Here is a 6,000-nt window from a genome sequence, read left to right on the forward strand (position 1 = left end):
ATTCCAATTATTACTTGAGGGCTGAGATATATTTTATCAGGTTCCTCATAAATACTAAGATTATCTCTCTATTGCTCTTGATACTGTTGGAGGAATCACCCACCCTGTGATGGAGGATAGGTTCTGACTGCAGGTGAGCATGACTTCCTCATAGCCTTGAGCATTTTACCCAGTTTCCACCACACTGTGCATTTTCACCCCAGTCCACTGCTAAAGGATAGCTACCTCTGAGGCACCACCTTGGTGAATGCTATTGTCTGAATGTGTTACCCCAAGTCTCATATGCTGTAACCCGAATCCCAAAGGTGGGGTATTAGGAGGTTGGTCCATTCAGAAGCAAATGGGTCGCTTAAGATTATATTGAGATTAGTGCTCTTACAAACTTATGGGTTTTTTTTTTTTTTTAATAAGACTTATTTACTTGTTGGAAAGGCAGAGAAAGAGAGAGAGCAAGAAAGCATGTTTCTGTATGCTGGTTCACTCCTCAAATGGCCACAACAGCCTGGTCGAATCCAAGAGCCAGGAACTCCACCCTGGTCTCCCATGTGGGTGGCAGTGACACAGGTATTTGGGCCATTTTGTGCTACATTCCCAGGTGCATTCACAAGAAGCTGGATCAGAAGTGCAGTAGTTGGGCCTCCAATATGGGATGCCCATAACTCAAACACCATCTTAACCTGCTGCACTGCAAAGCTGGCACTGATTTGTGCCCTTATTAAAGACCCGAGAGAGCTAGCTAGTCCCTTCCAGTATGTGAGGATACAGCAAGAAGGTGTTGGTCCATGCAGAAGTAGATCCTAGCCAGACACCTAATCTGCAGGCACCTTGATCTTAGATTTCTCAGCCTACAGACTGTGGGAAATAAATTTGTTTCCCAAAGCCACCTATCTTAGGGGATTTTATATTAGTAGTCTAAACGCACTGAGAAAGCAGGCTTAGCAGTCTGAGCATTATTTGCAAATTTAAGCCAATAGACAAACGATGGAGCTGGCACACTGACAAGACCTTGAACCTGGTCCCTAAAAGGGCAGCTCCGTAAGGCTGCCCACAGCAGACAAGGCAGCATTTTTGTTTTTGCTTTCTGTTTTATTTTTCAACTTGCTGCATGACGTCCTCAATTCCATAGCTCTCAAAACCATCCTATTCCAGGCATCCCCTCTCTGGCCATCCCTCCATTTTCTCTTGAAGTTTGCTCCCTCTATAATTTCAAGCTGCATTATCTCCCTAATTGAACACTACTTCTTATCTCCCCAGACTATTGTTCTGTTCCTGCCTCAAAACTCCCACAGGCCTCACAGGCCAACTCATTCCTTAACCAGTCTGCCAGCCTCTAACATAACAGCTTTTCCCTCGATCTTTGCACAGTCCACAGAGTCTCCCAGTTAGAAGAGATAACAGAATATGCATTCTACATTTGTCCCTGGAGGAAAGACTGTATGAGCAAATTACATTAATTTCCTTGTTGGTACTCAAAGGCTTCAGTCATTTTAAAAAGAAAGGAAGTTTGGTTGTGATTATAGATGCAGGAAGTGTTCTTGCTTCTGCAACCCCGAAGTCTCTTATTAAAATGATAAGTCCTCAGCCCCGTAAAATGATATGCCACTCTGGGCTGACATAAGGAACGTTGTTTCTGAATAATGCATAACACAAGCATGTTTACCTCTGACTTTGGTCCTGAGACTGTTCTGTTCTTCCTCGGTTTAAGAAGCTGCTTTTTCTCTCTCGAAGTCTTTGCTGCACTCCTGAAGATATTTTCTACTCAATGCTTGATTCTCTGATTCCCTTGAGGGATAGGCCATTGTGCTAAGGACTCTCCAGGACCTTGAACAGCAGGGAGACGGGAGAAATGAGTTCCATCCCTGGCTCAGACCTGCACTTCAGTTGGTAACTGTCCTCTCTGACCTTGATTTCTCTGCTGTAGAATGGTGATGATTATGTAAGGAAACTTCAAAAATTCATGGAATGTGGCATTGAAGCATAACTTTATTTTGCTGCAAAATTTTTTGAAATCGGTGAAATTTTTTCACAACATGCATTTTTGGTGAACTTTTTGAAGACCTCTGTGTACTTACAGTGCCTACTCCTCAGGCTGTTGAGTGAGGGGAAAGGACACTGTTACGTAGATGTCACTGTATTCCTGTCCTACAAGCCTGCAGCAGGCTTTGGGGGCAGGGGAATGTGATCTGAACACCTGAAAGCTGCCTTGTATGGAACAAAGATGCCAGTGCTTGAAGCTCCCTTTCTGCTCTATTTAAAGAGCTCTGGGCACCCCTCTGCAGTCCTTGGGCCCAACTGAAACTGGCAAAGGTGAGCGTGGCAAGCCACTGCTGTGTGACAGACACCACCAGGAGACACGGATCCTGCACACAGACACACCCCTGTGGAAAGTCTATGGCAGACTCAATTTCTCTGTATGATTTTTAAATGTTGGAGTATCTCAGGGCTCTCCTTTAATTTTCCATCTTACTCCTTCTGTATGTGTTCATCCCCTCCTGTGACTTCAAATACCATCCTATGTAGGTGACCTCCACAGCTACATCTTCTACTCAGACCACTGAGCTCCAGACTTGACAAAGAAATTAACTAAGCATGTCTCCTTGTAGGATATCTAGTAGCCTCTGAAACTCAATGCATCTGCAACCAAGCTCCTTCTCCTTTGCCTCATTTCTGTATTTCTGCTCGTCCATTCATCTTCTTCACCCCCATAAAGGCACCACTCTCCGCCTAGCCACTCTCCTCCTGCTTTTTCAGTTTATTCAGAGAACCCGTTCCATCCGAAACAGGTTCCTTTGTATCTTTTTCCTGAATCTCTGAGTTAGCATGCCTGGCAACAGTAGGCACTTCATCAAAAATGCTTATATAGGGGTATGTATTTAGTCCAGAAGACAAGGTCCCCTTCAAGACGCCTGTGTTCCATATCAGAGTGGCTGGGTTTGATACCTAGCTCAGGCTTCTAACTAATCCAAACCCTGGGATGCATGGTTGATGGTTCAAGTAACTGGGCCCCTGCCACTATGCAGGAGACTTGGATTGAGTTCCTGGCCACTTCATTCAGCCTGTCCCAGTCGCAGTCATTGTGGGCAGTTCGGGAGTGAAGCAGAGGATGGAAACCACGTCTGTATGTCTCTACCTCTTTCTTCCTGTGTCTCTCAATCAAATATAAGTTTTAAAATGTAAGAAAAGTTTATATAGATGGTAAGTACACACAGAGGGAAGTTTCTTTTGGCTAGGGGAGGAGTAGCAGGCTCCACATGGTGGGGCATTAGAACTGCAAAGCACAAGCATGCTGGAGCCAAGTGTCAGGTTTTCAGTATATAAACCAATTGCTAAATATAGCCATTATTAAGAATTAAAGTTATAGTCTATATTACAGATAAAGGTAATAAATATTCAGTGCTAACCATTTCTTAATTCCTTTTACTATTACTCATGTTCTTCTAATTGTTGAATTTGACTGTATCTGATCATGGAAATGCTTTCTAATGGTGACTGCTGCTCATCTCATCCCAGTTCTACATTCAGTCACATGGTATGGATGGAAAATGGACATAGTGGGTATATATACTTTATGCAAATCAACAACTGCACCGTACCTACATTTGCTTGTTTTCTGGAGAGTTGGTAGTAAAATATTTACTAGCACACTTCACATTCCATGTAAAAGGTGTCCTAGAAGGATGCTGCAGATCATACACATATAGTGATGGGGGAAGACTCTAAAGGAAGAAATGGCATTTGTATGGAGAAAGAGAGAGACAGAGAGAGAGAGAGAAAGGGAAGGAGATGGTGAAAATTGAAGAGCAGGGGTTTTTTTATTCTATAGATAATTGAGCACTACTGAAATAATTTCAGTGGCCATAAGATGTGATGAAATCATATAGTAAATGCTCAGTGAATACCCAAGGAATGAAATGAAAGTACCTTGGGTCGAGTGAGGACTATTCATAGTTATTCACATGCTTCACCAAGTCTGTAAAGATTCTGCAATATTATTCTGAGCGTATGAGCTAAGGGTGCTCACTAGACAGAAAAATTATTCTTTCCAGCTAAAATTTCCTTCTCTAGATTTTTGTGAGCTGCATGAATTTAACGGAACCTGCAATTAGGCTGTAGACTGAAGGTCCCTCGGCCCCGAATAGAGAAAAACTCATGCAAAAATTAAGGCAAAATGTGGAGGAAGGATGAACAGTTGGATGAAAGTTTAACATGATTAGCAGTGTTCACAGGCAAAACAAAAAAAGTCATCATGATTTTACTGTCAATAAACCTGTTAACATAGCCTCTCCACTGACCTGAAAAGGTGAGCAAATGTAGTTTTCAGTATATTTACTTAAGGGTATGATTCTTGCCACAGTTGAGGCTCATTAGCAGCAGCTAAAGGTAATTAGAGAGCTAATTAAAACAGAGTAATGAAGTGGCTCAGCATGAATGATTCAGTACCCTTTGTTGCCCATTCAGTGGTGCTCTTTGTGTCTCACTGTGGTTGAGGGAGGACCATGTGTTCTGCAAAATACAAAGATGTTTGCCAGTTTTAATGTTAAAAATCATAATTATTAACATATAGTCTGGAGAAGAAGAAAAACTTGTTACATAACCCCTTAGAAAAAGTGAACAATGAATCCAACTGTGTGAGTGGTATGTGGACCCAAGTGATCAATTGGCAGTTCTCAATATGAAGACAAAGGTATATGGTAAATCACGTAAATAGTAAAGGGAAAGTGAGGAGACCTCAACAATGACAGAAGTAGGGTTGCTAAAGAAAAAGGAAAATGCCAACTTTCACAAACAGCATGATCCCTCTTCCCAGAAGGATAGGTTCACTCTCAAATCTCAGGAGTTTTTTTTGTTTGTTTGTTTGTTTGTTTGTTTGTTTTGCAGGCAGAGTGGACAGTGAGAGAGAGAAACAGAAAGAGAGAGAGAGAAAGGTCTTCCTTTGCCGCTGGTTCACCCTCCAATGGCCGCCGCAGCTGGTGCGCTGCGGCCAGTGCACCGCACTGATCCGAAGGCAGGAGCCAGGTGCTTCTCCTGGTCTCCTCTGGGGTGTAGGGCCTAAGCACTTGGGCCATCCTCCACTGCACTCCCTGGCCACAGCAGAGAGCTGGCCTGGAAAAGGGGCAACCAGGACAGAATCCGGCGCCCCGACTGGGACTAGAACCCGGTGTGCCGGCGCCGCAAGGTGGCAAATCTCAGTAGATTTGAACAGAGTGGATTACGGGGAGGATGACTAGAGCAAAGGTTTCCAGGTCAGACCCTGTTTTCTTTTACTGAGATACTAAGAAACTCTTCATTGTTTTTCCTTGAGGCTATTTGGTAACATTGACACTGCCTGGTAAAAAATGACTATATGGCAATTTTTTTTTTCCTGAAGTGAGAAGTGTGGTAGAGAAAATTATATCATTAATAATTAAAAACTGCTTTCCCAGGTGGATTATTAGGGAGCTGGCTCAGAAGTGGAGCAGCCGGGACCGATGCTCGGTATTGCAGGCGGCAGCTTGTTGCATCATAACTTCAGCCCCAAAAGTAACATTTTTGTCATCTTTTTTTTATTCTGCTGTCACTCTGATCTGAATTCTCCAACATTTGTTGTTCTTTCTCTTTCTCCATTTTCTTCTCTCTCCATCCATAGGCCCTGAAATATTTGAGATAATCCAACTTTTGACAGATATTTGCTTATAATACAGACAGGACAATTCTAGGCACTGGGGACACAGTCATAGACAAACTGAATTCACTGCCCCCATGGAGTCTCCCCACTAACAGGAAAAGACAGGTGCAAAACAAACAAAACAACTTATACAGTGTTTGCAAAAATTACTACAGAAGATATTGGAATCTTAGATTCTGAAAAGAAAGAATCTTAGAAATTTAGATTCTGAGTTAACTTAAGTAAGCATTTTTTCTAGTGGGTTTATTTTTCACTTGCAGAAACCTAATGCAAGCAAGTGTTCATGAACTTATTCCAGGGAAGTCACAGGGTTTGTTGGTGGCAGAGTTGAATCC

Source organism: Oryctolagus cuniculus, chromosome 1 (genome assembly GCF_051225735.1).
Source record: "Oryctolagus cuniculus isolate XC-2025 breed Fujian yellow rabbit chromosome 1, ASM5122573v1, whole genome shotgun sequence".
Taxonomy (NCBI): Eukaryota; Metazoa; Chordata; class Mammalia; order Lagomorpha; family Leporidae; genus Oryctolagus; species Oryctolagus cuniculus.